The 15367-nt window shown below is 43.0% G+C and overlaps 3 long non-coding RNA genes across 3 annotated transcripts; all 3 read left to right on the top strand.

Annotated features, from left to right (window-relative positions):
* The first annotated feature begins 5875 nt into the window (after positions 1-5875).
* LOC115152636 (uncharacterized) lies at positions 5876-6700 on the top strand. The gene is made up of 3 exons (XR_003867544.1): positions 5876-6000; positions 6088-6137; positions 6518-6700. It is a non-coding gene; the product is annotated as an uncharacterized LOC115152636 (long non-coding RNA).
* Positions 6701-6834: 134 nt separating this feature from the next.
* On the top strand, positions 6835-7769 carry LOC115152635 (uncharacterized). Its single transcript, XR_003867543.1, has 4 exons — positions 6835-6894; positions 6978-7046; positions 7147-7193; positions 7418-7769. It is a non-coding gene; the product is annotated as an uncharacterized LOC115152635 (long non-coding RNA).
* Positions 7770-9807: 2038 nt separating this feature from the next.
* On the top strand, positions 9808-14122 carry LOC115152998 (uncharacterized). Its single transcript, XR_003867625.1, has 3 exons — positions 9808-9955; positions 10893-10967; positions 11074-14122. It is a non-coding gene; the product is annotated as an uncharacterized LOC115152998 (long non-coding RNA).
* The last annotated feature ends 1245 nt before the right edge of the window (positions 14123-15367 follow it).

Genomic DNA, 15367 nt, shown 5'->3' with positions numbered 1-15367 from the left:
CGAAGAACACCATCCCAACCGTGAAGCACGGGAGTGGCAACATCATGTTGTGGGGGTGCTTTGCTACAGGATGGACTGGTGCACGTCACAAAATAGATGGCATCATGAGGCAGGAAAATTATGTGGATATATTGAAGCAACATCTCAAGACATCAGTCAGGAAGTTAAAGCTTGGTCGCAAATGGGTCTTCCAAATGGACAATGACCCCAAGCAAACTTCCAAAGTTAAGGTCAAAATGGCTTAAGGACAACAAAGTCAAAGTATTGGAGTGGTCATCACAAAGCCCTGACCTCCAGCCTGTAGAATATTTGTGGGCAGAACTGAAAAAGCGTGTGCGAGCAAGGAGGCCTACTAACCTGACTCAGTTACACCAGCTCTGTCAGGAGGAATGGGCAAAATAATTCACCCAACTTATTGTGGGAAGCTTGTGGAAGGGTACTCGAAACGTTTGACCCAAGTTAAACAATTTAAAGGCAATGCTACCAAATACTAATTGAGTGTATGTAAACTTCTGACCCACTGGGAATGTGATGAAAGAAATAAAAGCTGAAATAAATAAATAAAAGCTGAAATAAATAACTATTATTCTGACATTTCACATTCTTAAAATAAAGTGGTGATCCTAACTGGAATTTTTACTAGGATTAAATGTCAGCAAATGTGAAAAACTGAGTTTAAATGTATTTGGCTAAGACTTCACCTGTATGTGCTGAGAGAAGGACAGTGTACCGTCTAGCCATACTCCCAAGTACTTGTATGAGGTGACTACCTCAAGCTCTAAACCCTCAAAGGTAGTAATCACACCTGTGGGGAGAGGGGTATTCTTCTTACCAAACCACATGACCTTTGTTTTGGAGACGTTCAGAACATGGTTAAGGATAGAGAAAGCTTGTTGGACACTAAGAAAGCTTTGTTGTAGAGCATTGGGAAGATCCGCGGAGGGGCCAGCTGTGTATAAGACTGTATATAAATGGATGAGAGAGCATCCTACTACCTGAGCTATGTTGTTGATGTAAATTGAGAAGAGCGTGGGGCCTAGGATTGAGCCTTGGGTTACTCCCTTGGTGAAAGGCAGTGACTGAGACAGCAGATCCTGACTTTATACACTGCACCCTTTGAGAGAGGTAGTTAGCAAACCAAGTCAAAGGCCCCTCATAGACACTAATACTCCTTAGCCGGCCTACAAGAATGGAATGGTCTACCGTATCAAAAGCTTTGGCCAAGTCAATAAAAACAGCAGCACAACATTGCTTAGAATCAAGGGCAATAGTGACATCATTGAGGACCTTTAAGGTTGCAGTGACACATCCATAACCTGAGCGGAAACCAGATTGCATAACAGAGAGAATACTACAGACATCAAGAAAGCCAATCTCTTGATTATTGACAAGTTTTTCCAACACTTTTGATAATATGGGCAAAATAGAAATTGGCCTATAAACAGTTGGGATCAGCTTGATCTCCCCCTTTAAATAAAGGACGAACCGTGGCTGCCTTCCAAGCAATGGGAACCTCCCCAGAATAAGTTAAAAAGCGTCCCACCTCGCCAACAGCCAGTGAAATTGCAGGGCGCCAAATTCAAACAGAAATCTCACAATTAAAATTCCTCAAACATGCAAGTATTATACACCATTTTAAAGATAAACGTCTTGTTAATCCAGCCACAGTGTCTGATTTCAAAAAGGCTTTACAGCAAAAAGCACACCATGTGATTATGTTAGGTCAGCGCCTAGCCACAGAAAACCATACAGCCATTTTCCAAAGAAGGAGAGGTGTCACAAAAGACAGAAATAGCATTCAAATTAATTACTAACCTTTGATGATCTTCACCGGATGGCACACCCAGGACTCCATGTTAGACAATAAATGTGTGTTTTGTTCGATAAAGTTCATCTTTATGTTCAAAAATCTCATTTGAAATTGGCCCGTTATGTTCAGAAATGCATTTTTACTAGGATTAAATCTCAGGAATTGTGAAAAACTGAGTTTGAATGTATTTGGCTTCCGACTTCAACTGTATAAACACCCAGGGGAAGATGGGTGACACCTGGAGGGGGTGGAGACAAGCACAAGGACAGGTGAAACAGATCAGGGTGTGACAATCACTGCCCCTTCTGCACATATAAGACCGAACAATATATGGTCAACAACCACATCAAAGGTCATGCTTCAGTGAAGCACAGAGGTACTATTTCTTTCTTTCTTTGTTTATTGAATATATTTGATTTTCACGTTTTTGAATTTGCCCTATTTTTCCAGTTACATCAGGGTATTTAATTTAATTTTATAACTTGCTACTTTACTGTTATTCCTCTTTTTCAGAGTTCATAATCATAAAGTGTGGCTTCAGTTGTAGAAATGCGACACACTTTCTGTCACGCTCCTCGTATTCTCCCTCATCGGAAGATATGTCGAAATCACTCGATGACCAATACGCAGCGGGTTGACTGTTCCACATCATATTTATTATAGATGGAAACGACAAAACAAAATAAACACGCAAAGGAGAAAGGTGACAGTTTCACAGGTGAAACGAAACACAGTGCAAAATACAATTACCCACAAATACCAAACACAAACACACCCCACTATATGGGACTCTCAATCAAAGGCAGATAGACAACACCTGCCTTCAACTGAGAGTCCCAACCCCAATTAACCAAACATAGACATACACTCACTAGACTCCACATAGAAATACCACCTACACATAGAAAACCTAACCTAGAACCTAACCCAACACTCACAACCCCACTATACCATAACCAAACATAACTCTGCCACGTCCTGACCAAATATAATACAAAAATACCTAAGTATATGGTCAGGACGTGACATTACCCCCCCCCCCCAAAGGTGCATACACTGAATGCACCAAACCAACAGAAAAAATAAACAACAACACACAATTAACCCCCTAACTAAAGGGAGGGAAGGGAGGGTGGCTGCCGTCAACGACGGCACAGTGCTACACCCCCCCTCCCCAACCCACCTATATTGGAGGTGGCTCCGGTTCTGGCCTACTGTCCAACAGACCGTAGACAGACCTGTTGGGCTTAGGACAGTAGGCAGACTTCTTTGGTTCTGGTTCGTGGGCCGACTCCTTCGGTCCCAGGCTGTAAGCAGACTCCTTCGGTTCTGGGTTGTAGGCAGAATCATCACAGTCATAGTTAATCAACTTTACTTTAGAATTGTGACCAGACTCACCCGGTTCTGGGTCACAGGCAGCTCCCCTCAGTCCCGGGTCGCAAGCTGTTGTCGGATACTCTGGTCCGCACACCGGTGTCGGATCCTCTGGGCCGCACCCCGGTGTCGGATCCTCTGGGTCGCACCCCGGTGTCGGATCCTCTGGGCCGCACACCGGTGTCGGATACTCTGGACCGCACCCTGGCGTCCCTGGCTGCGCCCGGCTGGCGGGCGTCCCTGGCGGAGCCCGGCTGGCGGGCGTCCCTGGCGGCGCCCGGCTGGCGGGCGTCCCTGGCGGCTCCGACGGCACTGACCCAGGATTCACCAGGCTGGGGAGACATGATGGATGCCTGGCCCTGGGCACAGGCACAGGACTCACCAGGCTGGGGAGACATGACAGAGGCCTGGCCCTAGGCGTAGGCACAGGACTCACCGGGCTGGCGGGCGTCCCTGGCCACTCTGGCAGTTCAGCGCAGTCTGGCCACTCCGGCAGTTCAGCGCAGTCTGGCCACTCCGGCAGTTCAGCGCATTCTGGCCACTCCGGCAGTTCAGCGCAGTCTGGCCACTCCAGCAGTTCAGCGCAGTCTGACCTCTCTGGCGACTGTTGACTGGCGGGCAGCTCTGACGACTGTTGACTGGCGGGCAGCTCTGACGACTGTTGACTGGCGGGCAGCTCTGACGACTGTTGACTGGCGGGCAGCTCTGACGACTGTTGACTGGCGAGACCCACTGGAGGCCTAGTCCTGGGAGGTGGCACAGGACGGAACAGGATGGGGAGACCCACTGGAGGTCTAGTCCTGTGAGGTGGCACAGGATGGACCAGGATGGGGAGACCCACTGAAGGCCTGGTCCTGGGAGGTGGCACAGGATGGACCAGGATGGGGAGACCCACTGGAGGCCTGGTCCGAGGAGGAGGCACAGGATAAACCGGGCTGTGGGGGAGCACTGGAGTTCTGGTACGGACACTCTTTACCCACACTCCAGGCTGAATGCCCACTTTGGCCCGGCACGGGCGGAGAGCAGGCATTGGGCGAACTGGACCCTCCCAGCGCTCTGGAGACACAGTGCGCAACGCTGGCGCAGGATAACCTGGACCGAGGAGGCGCACTGGAGACCAGACGCGCTGAGCTGGCACCATCCGCCCTGGCTCGATGCCTGCACTCGCATAGCACTTGCGGGGGGCTGGTATGTAGCGCACCGGGCTTTGAACGCGCACTGGGGACACCGTGCGCTCCACAGCATAACACGGTGTCTTACCAGTACCACGCTGCTTCCGGTAAGCACGGGGAGTTGGCTTAGGTCTACCACCTGACTCCGCCAATCTCCCCGTGTGCCCCCCCCCAAAAAAATTGTGGGGCTGCCTCCCGTGTCCGTTGCGCTCCCTCTCCTCATACCAGCGCCTCTCAGCTCTCGCCGCCTCGATCTCCCACTGTGGGCGGCGATAATCCCCAGCTTTAGTCCATGGTCCTTTCCCGTCCAGGATTTCCTCCCAAGTCCATGACTCCAGATAGCCTTTCTCCTGGTGCCTCTCCTTGTGCTGCTCCTTCCTCTGCTGCTTGGTCCGTTGTTGGTGGGTAATTCTGTCACGCTCCTCATATTCTCCCTCATCGGAAGATATGTCGAAATCACTCGATGACCAATACGCAGCGGGTTGACTGTTCCACATCATATTTATTATAGATGGAAACGACAAAACAAAATAAACACGCAAAGGAGAAAGGTGACAGTTTCACAGGTGAAACGAAACACAGTGCAAAATACAATTACCCACAAATACCAAACACAAACACACCCCACTATATGGGACTCTCAATCAAAGGCAGATAGACAACACCTGCCTTCAACTGAGAGTCACAACCCCAATTAACCAAACATAGACATACACTCACTAGACTCCACATAGAAATACCACCTACACATAGAAAACCTAACCTAGAACCTAACCCAACACTCACAACCCCACTATACCATAACCAAACATAACTCTGCCACGTCCTGACCAAATATAATACAAAAATACCTAAGTATATGGTCAGGACGTGACACTTTCATTGTTGCTATTGCACGCGTAACAGTATAGCTTCCGTCCCTCTCCTCGCCACTACCTGGGCTCGAACCAGGGACCCTCTGCACACATCAATAACCGACACTGTAACGGCTGTCTTCTGAAATGAACCAAGGCGCAGCAGGTATGTGAATACTCATTTTTTATTACCAAAACAAAAGGAGTAGAGCATCCACAGGAACAACACAAAAGGGTGACACCAGTGACAGTTCTGCAGGCTATAAAAGCAGTGCAAAAACAACCACCCACAACCCCAAAGAAAAACACACACACCTATATAGGACTTCCAATCAAAGGCAACTCAACACACCTGCCTTCAATTGGAAGTCCCAAATCAACAATCAAACATTCACCTACACAAAAACTGTCACGTCCTGACCCCACTACCCCCTCTACTGGTCAGGACGTGACAGACACCCACGAAGCATCATTACCCATCGCTACACAAAAGCCGCGGCCTTTGCAGAGCAAGGGGAACAACTACTTCAAGGTCTCAGAGTGAGTGACGTCACTGTTTAAAATGCTATTAGCGCGCACCCCGCTAACTAGCTAGCCATTTCACATCGGTTACACACGGCAACAATAATCAACAGAGCAGTTTCTGAAGCACATGACATACCATCAGCATCTATTGGCCCCTCAAGAGCACCCAGAGGCCCTTAAACAGTCCCCAGAGGCCCCTCGAGCTTCGCCCCTCAAGATTTTGTCCCCTGGACCTTGGAGGACTTTTGTTGTGGATGATGTTCAGGTTAGATCATTCTTTAAATTATTCCACTGAACTGTACCATTTGATTGTCATTCCTTTATTGAAAATGGTACCTTGTTCACACCACAGGGCCTACCAAAGCAAGGTTTCTCAACAGCTGTGGGGTGTTTGTTTTGATGGTAAGATGCTGGCTACTCAGTATATGATATTAGTCCTATTTTCTGTTGTTATAACATATGAAAAGTGTATTATTATTTATGTGCTTGTAGCATCCAAACCACACTATTTTTATTTCTCATATTTTTCTTGTTTATTATTCTTGACACTTTTTGGGACCTATTTCCTACAGTTTTTACACTACATACACAATTCATACATCAAACTCCTACAGAGCTGGACGCTGATGTGACGTTGTTACTTCTTGGGGGGGATGCCTTCTGCATCCTGAAATATATTCCTGGGGGGGGGGGGGGGATTATTATTATTATTTACTATTATCATTATTATTGTTGTTATCCTAACTATCAAACTTAACAACCTACTCTTTCTTATCTTACAGTACGCTCTGCACATTGCAATGGAAGCAGAGTGTGATTTCACTGAGGTATGTATAAATTATTAAATTCTCATCACCATAAGAGTTTTTTGGGATACTCATCCGATTGTGTGATTTTCTTTTTCAAAGGAAAACATGCAGCAAATTAGGCGATGGTGGTGCCTAGTTCCCCTGCAGAACTTTCCAATGCCGTAAGTCTTGAACAATATAAAACCTTTTCATTGGCATCCTTAAAATCACTTGTTTCACCGTAGCCAGACTGACCTGAATATATTTAATGTATGTCATTCACTCACTAAGGTCTGAAGAAGATCGAAAAAGAAAGATCGAAAAAGGCGGCGAAAGATCGAAAAAGGCGGCGAAAACAAAACACACTACAGGTAGGTTTCATATGATGAGTGGTATAGTCTTAAACCAATGTTTAAAGACTTAACCCCCCCCCTTCCTCGCCAATATATTTCAGGATGATGTAGAAGACGTCCCCCCAAGAAGTCACAGCATGTCACATCAGCATCCAGCTCTGCAGGATCAGGTACTGTACAGGCTATTAGCTAAAGTAAGGTACATTCTTGTACACACATCCCTCGAGGTTTCTTTACATTCTTAATGACCACAATCTGTTTTCTTTCTAGACGATACTGAAAACAAAATGCACTGCGAACTGGGATCTGTGAACTGGGTATGTAGTCAGTCTACTGTGTGTAATACTGAAGGCTTGATGCATAGCAAGATATAATAGTTGTGATGACTTGTTGAGTAGTTATAGATATCACTGAAAACCCCTTTAGTAATACTGGCTTTTGTTTGCATGGTGGTATTGTGAAAGTGGGGTGTAATTTGTCTTAATCACACAATGAGGCACTACTCTTAATATTTATTCTTCCTTTTTCTTCATGGAAGCAGATGTTCTTCTAAGGGACACCCTAGAGGCAGCAAGGTGGTGCGAACTCCAAACATTTAAAGGCACTGTTTCCCTCCCTAGAGTAATTGGGATGGACGGGGAAGACCACATTACAACCCTTAAGGAACTATGGTTGTATGATGGACTGGATGAAGAGCAAAATATTATCCTCAAGGAACCATTCCTGTTCCAGTTACCAGGAGAGATGTTCTATGTGGAGGCAGTTGACAACAAGAAAATTACTGTCTTTGCCTCTTTTGAGGAGCAGGAGTGAAGCCATTTTTGAGGAGGGGTCAAACCTTGTTTTTGTCTGCTGTGTTAATTGTTCAATTGTTAATTGTGTTATTTTGTTTAGTAAAGATGACGTAGAAGTCACCCGAGTCTCTGACCTCTACTGGAGCTGGTATAGCTTAACACATTCAGCTTGTCAGTATGTCTATATTGTATAGTCTGTCTCCATTCTCATAAGGAAAGTAAATAGCATTATAAATCAGGATAGGTAGTAACTGTATATATGCTCAATGAAATAATATAATTACAAACTTAGAACATTTATCAACAAAGTACATGACATACCGTACATAACAAGTTTGTTGTTCACTGCAACAATATCATTAGCTTGTCTCAAATATAGCATGAAACAAAAAGTGTTACAGCACATGTGCCGGTACCACTTTATATAATATTTCTTATGATCTTCAAAAATGAAATACGTTTGTATTCAATGTGTGCCTTGCGCAAACGTGTGTGTTTGTATTCAGTGTGACTGTCAAACCACAGATGGACAAAAAACACTGGTGGGCAGGGTCAAACATTGATCCCAGCCCCTAACTGCAGTCAGGGGTACTTGAACGTTGCCACGAGAAGTCTGAAATGTTTTTCTTGTATTAGTTAAATGTCGATGACCAGATTTGCTCGGAAGGTGTAAATTGTAGGTAGTTATTGAGACCAGACAACTGCTAGCACCACATTCCAAACTAGTTTGCTATGGGCTGTCACACACACAGAAGGAAAACAAACGTTCACATGTTACTAGTCGGAACTAGAAAACTCAGACATTTCTGTGTTGTTGGTTTACTGGAAGCAGCACGTGTATAACTACTGCCACCTAGCAAGTCGGACATTTCAGAGTTTCCTAGTTTCTACTAGCGCATGAATGCGGCAGAAGTTGCACCAGAGATATTTTTGAGGAGACGGGAAACTCCATTGGAATCGTATTAACGCACATTGAATGTTGCCCATTCATCGTCAATGGGCCGCACGGTGCATTCTGGGTGAATCAGGGCGTGAATGGTTCAATTGGCGCTGCTCCAAAACCCAAAATTAGAATGGACTTGGTCAACAAGAAGTACATTGCAATTATTTTCCGAGATGTGAGATAATTAACTTGTTCTCTGTAATATCGTATAAGCTTTAGAATCGTCACATTACATGCTATCGAAGAAAATAGGCAGGTTTTCTCGCCTCCTACCCTGACTTTTAATTAAGAAGTGATTTCATGACGATAGTTTAGCAAATGCGTGACGCATATTTGACAACGTGAACGCGATTGGTCGACAGTCTGCTTGGTGAGGCGTTATACGTTCCTCCATTCATTGCCCAATGGGATTGTCTCCTCTCTGATATATCCTCCTTTCTGTAATATGTCTCGTTGCGCCTTGACACTGATCCATTAGACTGATCTAAGGTCCGTTTTGTGTTTCCCTCCTAACAATAACATATTTAGGACATTGAGGACAAACTGAGGATATTACATCTGTGCCGAATACTGTATCAACTTCTACCCCAAGCACTATGAGTGGTATGGTGATGAAGGGTGTAGGCACAGACTACACAGTCATTTACATTACATTTAAGTCATTTAGCAGATGCTCTTATCTAGAGCGACTTACAGTCAAAATAATAAAAACTAAATAGACAATTAAACCTGCACACAATCATTTAAATAGGATTTAATGTAGTCTAAATGTAATGTTTTTAATGTCGTTTTAATGTAAGCTACATTCCTCTCCCTGATTTGAGACAGCATTAAATGTGGGCATTTAAAATTGTACATTTATCATTACAAAGCAATTAATTAGGGGTTTGGTTCAGTTGCACCTGAGACTTTATGGTTTTATAAGAATTCCTTGAGTAACTGCATACTTGGTTTTATAACGTTTCCAATGGGTCTATATATACATGGGTGTGAAGATTTTCCACAAAATAACAGTAGCCTAACCTTATGCAGGCATTGTTTCTAGGTGTAGCCTATTCAAAAAAATCAATAGCTATGTTGAGTGTATCATTAAATAACCCTGATTCAATCAGTTGACATTTATTTACGTAATAGCCCAGCTCACTACGCATAACTAGAGCCTTTTGTGGTTTAACAATACCTAACAAATGCGGTTAAACCTGTATTACTGGTTATTTGTAGGAGTTTCATATTGCGAGAGTAGTCTGTTAAAGCGTAGGAGCAGGAAACTTCACTTCACTTAAGATAAGAATACCTCACATGAAGGATTTACAGAGAGAGACACATGTTGTACATATTAGGGGTAAGTTCAAACTCTTTACTCAAAAAACAAGGACCATTTATTTGAGCTTCCTATTGTAGTTCATGCTAGGTATTACCTATACTTTCTTCTGGATTTGGTAAGCAGTGCTAGACTATTGTGCAACCTGTATTTTTTCTTTAAGATCCTTCATCATAACAAGGCGTAGGCCCTTATGTGGGAAAATAAAATGTTGACCTAATGTTTCTTTTCCATTAAACCTTTACAGATTACCATTGGCCTCATTTGCATCATTATATGCTTTTCAAATGGCCTAAAAGAGGCGAGTACTCTTTATTTCCTACATCACAAGTTTCACTGCCAATACCAAAACTAGTGATATTGTATTTAAAACTGCTGTTAATGCATTCCCAAAATAATTAATTCTCGAAGTATAATTTTCCCTACTTGTTTCTTGAAACCTCCAGGGTATGCAAATCAAATGTTTCCTAAGAAGGAAGTGTAAACCAGAAAAGGATTCCTTATCAACCTCATCTTAACTCTAGATTTTCAGATTACACATTTTCAGTGTCTTCCAATTTTACTGTTAAGCCTTAACATTTTTATCTTTACATTTTTTCTCCTGTAATCATTGGGAGCTTAATTGACACATCTGTAAATCATGTATTGTGCATTACCATTTACCTATATAATTCCTTGACTTAACACTGACTGAAAGTGCCATGGGTTTTTTTTTAATCGTTAGATTATGCAACACTTGGATATATTGTGTCAGCTTGCTCAAATGTTTGGAAATGGTTCCCTGTCTTGACAACAAAGAGATTCATATTTTGATAAATGACAGACAGAGCCATTTATGGCCCATAGCATGAGAGTGACCTCATTTTGAAATTAGTAAAGCTTTGTAAAATTATTATTGTCGTCCTAATCACAGTTCACTAGTCTTCATCCTAAAAGTCCATGTAACCTTTTTTCACAGAGAAATGCTTTGATGCGCAGAAATAAAGGTGGAAATCCTCAAAATCCTGAACACAAGGAAGCCAACAAGAAAAAGGTGCGGAGTTGATGCAGGCCACGTATATATTCTGATAACACACTAGATAATAAAACTGGTTCATATATCCTTTAATATCATCAATTGACATTAGTTTCTTCTGCAGTTAACTGAACAAGACTATCACTTGTTGGCCAAAGTCCTGTCAGTTGGATTGGTAGACGCAGACCCCAATTATCTTCAACACCTCAAGGACTACAGGGACCTGCGTGGTAGCACTTCCTGAAGGATCCACACAAGGAAATGCACCAGGAAATGTACGGCACAGTTATTTCTGGAGCCAATCACATTTGGTACCCTGGAAAATATTTATTTCTACGCAAGTTCAAGCTATATCAAAAAACATGAACGGACAATGTGAGAATGAAGAAGGATCCACTCATGGGCCCACAGTTGTCATTGGAGTGATGTGCTGCCCTTTTATTTATTAGTTAATTATTGAATAATGAAATGATTAGTTATAAAACTGCACATATTAGTCTTTGCCCCATGGCAAAATGGGTAGAATTGTAGGAATTTAGCTGCTTTCCCCCCCCCCCAGAAAAAACTGTGGTTTAGCTCACATACTGTTCATGATTTCCACTTAACAGATATGTACGATATAAAAGTGTTCATACAGCTTCTGGAAACATAATGATATTCCAATCTCAAGACAAAAAGTTAAAACACTTGTTAAGATATTTTATCACCTCGTGTATACTCTCATATTCTCATTTGGTCAAGTTGTAGCCAGAGAATTAGAAAGTGGAAAATTATTGTTTTGAAAATGTGATAACTTCCTGGTAGGAAAGGACTAAACCGATCAACTGAGTTCTATTTTTTAATTGTGATATGCTGATTACATTTATTTTAAAAAGAACAACTCTATCTTCATGAAACACAAACATCATAAGTTTAAGTAATTTCAATCTCTTTAAATACTTTTGGTAGAGTATCATATCACTGTTTTCCCACAATATCTTACAGACAGATTTGTTAGTTAGAAACTATGTTGTCAGAGGACAGTACATATCCCAAGACCCTGTGTGCTATATCTATTCATACACATACAGTATTTCTTGAGGTATGTTGGGGAAATCAAAGTGACAACAATGTATCAGGCCCCGGTGGTTTGAAAGAGGAACATGGGCTGAATTCACAAAAGGTTGATGGCACCTTAATTGGGGAAGACGGGCCCGTGGTAATGGCTGGAGCGGAATAATTTGAATGGTATCAATCACATGGTTTGATGCCATTCCATTTACACCATTTCATACATGATTATGAGTCGTTCTCCCCTCAGCAGCATCCACTGGAGTTTCATTTCCTTTTAGTAACTGTCTTGCCATTTCCTAAAGTAATAAGAGAGGTTATTATAACATTAGCACGGCATTTCTACTTCTGACTTCATGGCTCTAGCCTGCTGAGGTCACTCCCCAGATGCAGTTGTTCAGGGTGTGTCTCAGAAGGTCAACATTTTCACCACCGTTATGTTGAAGAGGAATAACCCCAACACACCAGAGGTGCTAAGGAGCCTGAGGAGAGGATACACCCAAAGACCTTCCGCCAAGTAGATAAATATCCCCCTACAGAACAAGAGAGATGGAGAATGGAGGTGCATCAGTGTAACAACATACAGAACAATGTCTGATTCTTATTGTCAATATATCGTATGTGTAGTGGGTCAGCATGCATTTTCAAATCAGAATTATAACTCAATGATCAAATGACTTTGGAATGGGGGTTAAAACTTCAATCACATGATCAATAACATTTCTTCTTCTTCGTTTGGGTTTTATGGCGGTGAAGGAGGATGTGATCTGTAGTTTCTGCTGCTGGACAGTTAGGACTTGAACCTGTGTTGTGTTTTCCTATCTTTTGAACAGAGTGATTGAGGCCATTGTGTTCTATATGCAGACGGGTGATTATGGTTTCTGATTGTCTTGAGAGTATTTTGTGGTTATTGTAGATTGGGTGGATGGAGTATAGATGCCCTCCTTTTCCCCTTCTGTCCATTCCTTTTTGCCATTTGTCTGTGATTTTGATTCTAATGACTGACTTTATTTCAGATTTTGACATTGGAACTATGACGTTGATGTCGTCATGTAGTGCTCCTTATGCCGCTGTCATTCCCAGGCACCCCCATGTGAGCCGGGACCTAAAGAAAGTTGACTGTAATGGCTTGGTGTTGCATCCTAAGAGGTGCCTGTAAGATTTTGAATACTAGGTCTGGCCTGCTGTGGTTGTTTCCTCAGTCCAGTGTTTGTAGGACTGAGGTAGAGTCTGTACAGATGAGAGGCTATAAGTTCGGAGGTGAATACTGAAAGGTTATTTGTTTGTCTTTTTTTCTGAGTGAACTGTATGTCTGGGATAGAGAAGGCTGCTGAGACGTGTCCTGTCACCGGATCCTTGGAGCCATCAGTGTAAATGTGTGTTGCAAAGTTGTATTGTGACCTTACATACCCTGCTGTCAGCAGTCCTACCACCCCTTTATCCTCTCCTTCCCGAATCATCTCCTGTAAGTTAAAATCTACTTTTGGGGTGTCAAGAGCCAGGGTGGCACCAAAGGTAGGGATACCGTTGGTCCCACACAGGTCTCCTCCACCCCTAGGTCCTGAGTACATTTTTTGATCTTCCATCCAAATATTCTTTATCGGGGTTGAGTATTCCCAGCAGTCCTCCAAGATAGACTTCTCCATGTGAGTGCAGGTGTGTCCTTTTAGTGTTGCCCAGTAAGCAATAGAGTTTTTGTCGTTGTAGTCTTATAAGGGCATCTCACCCATTTTCACTTGTAGGGAGGATATAGGGGATGATTTAAATGCGCCACAGCTTATTCTTAGGGCGGCGGCTTGGATAACGTCCAACTTTTCTAATATCCCTTGGGTCACTGCGCTATAATCAAATTTAGATCTGATGAGAGTGAAATATACATTCATAAGTGGGTACCCCCATGACTACCCGGTAAGACATCTCATTGCATTTAGAGCTTTCTTTTTACTATAATAGTTTTTGTTCTATGTGGTGTTTCCATGTTAGTGTGCTGTCAAACCACATCCCTAAAAATGTCATTACTGGAACCCGTTTGCTGGTCACGTTTGCTGGAATGCTCCTCCCGGTGAAAAAGAGAGACTTGGTTTCAAATGCAGAAAAATTAAAAAGCTATTTTTTAGACCATTCTTCCACTCCTGTGATCTTCCTGTATTTTTTTGTGCCACAAAGGAGACATTGTGGCTTCTCATCCATATTGCTACGTCAGCATACAGTGATGTCTTAATTCTAGGTTCGATAGAGTCAAAAATATACTTAAACATAATGTTAAAAAGGCTGGACTGATCACACTTTCCTGGGCGGTCCCATTCTCCACCTCATGACTGGTTGATGGAGTTGAACCGATCAATTATTCAATTTCCCCCCTATACCTAGTAAATGTAACTTCATTAGAAGTTCTTCTTGCCACAATAAGTCATAGGCTTTTTTGTTGTTGTCAAAGAAGACAGTTGGTCTGTGCTTTACGGATACTGTATACGTTTCTAAGCACATTATTCCATCTAGAGTGGGCCGACCTTTTCAGAATCCACTTTGACTGCCTCGTAACAGATTTCTGCTCTCCAGGACATTGGACAGTCTGTCTGTGACCATACGTTCCATTAGTTTTTAAGCAGTTGCAGATGATGAGTCTTTTCCCAGTTTAGGGTACTACTACAGTGTGTTTCCAGGCCTTCCCATAATCTGAGAACCATTTGTATGGAATTGTCTGATAGGTGTCGGAACATTTCATAGCATATTCGGTCTGGTCCCAGGCTTGAGCAGCCAGCTGCTTTAATCACCTTCTTCATCTCAGCCAAAGAGAATTCTGCATCCAACGGGTTGGTGTTAATGGCCCTCCTCTAATGTGTTGTTGAGTTTGTCTCCAGCATGATCTCCCTGCTTCTTAGGTGTTCTGGGCATAGAGATGCAGCAGTGTTGTGGATACCTGCAAAGGCCTGCACTAACATTTCTGCTTTCTCCTCATCTGTGCATGCAGTCTTCTCGTCAGATGTTAGTGTCGGGATGGTCCGTCTTCTATTGATGCCGTTCATTTTCCTGATCATTCCCCACGTCCCTTATGTTTGTCTCCCGGCCAATGCTGTCACATTACTTTCTCCAATAAGTCAGCATTGCCACCTGTATGATTCTTCTTGCAATTGCTCTTTTTTTTTGATACTCTATTAGTTTTGTGAACCTACAGTATGTGAGTTTTTTAATGCTTTAAAGGCTCAGTTTCTGTCCTCGACAGCCGTACGGCACTCACTTTGGGATGGATTCTTCAGCCGCTCTCATTAAACTGGGTACTAGAGTTTCATTATATTGATCAGAGTTGCCGCGTTTAGGGAAAGAGCTAAGTTCTTCATTGGCCTTGTTTTGGAGCTCTTCCCATTTGG

This window comes from Salmo trutta, chromosome 18 (assembly GCF_901001165.1).
Source record: "Salmo trutta chromosome 18, fSalTru1.1, whole genome shotgun sequence".
Lineage (NCBI taxonomy): Eukaryota > Metazoa > Chordata > Actinopteri > Salmoniformes > Salmonidae > Salmo > Salmo trutta.
This window is presented reverse-complemented; position numbering and strand designations above follow the sequence as displayed.